Raw genomic sequence first — 299 nt, 5'->3', positions numbered from 1 at the left:
GTTGGAAAAAAAAGTAAAATATATTAACAATGAAGCGAAAATCATGTATGCAAAATGTAAATTGATGAAGGAAGCAACGGGAAAAGTATACTAATTGTCGCAAGTTGGAAAAAAAGGAATATATTAACAATGAAGCGAAAATCATGTATGCAAAACGTAGAATTCATAAAGCAAGTAACATTGAAACTATACTGTATGTTGCAAATTGGAAAAAAGGAAACAAAAAAAAAAAGAGAAAATCATGTATGCAAATCGGAAAAGAAGGGAAAACATATTAACAACGAAGCGAGAATCATGTA

Source organism: Eriocheir sinensis, chromosome 69, assembly GCF_024679095.1.
Source record: "Eriocheir sinensis breed Jianghai 21 chromosome 69, ASM2467909v1, whole genome shotgun sequence".
Taxonomy (NCBI): Eukaryota; Metazoa; Arthropoda; class Malacostraca; order Decapoda; family Varunidae; genus Eriocheir; species Eriocheir sinensis.
Note: the sequence above shows the minus strand (reverse complement) of the source record.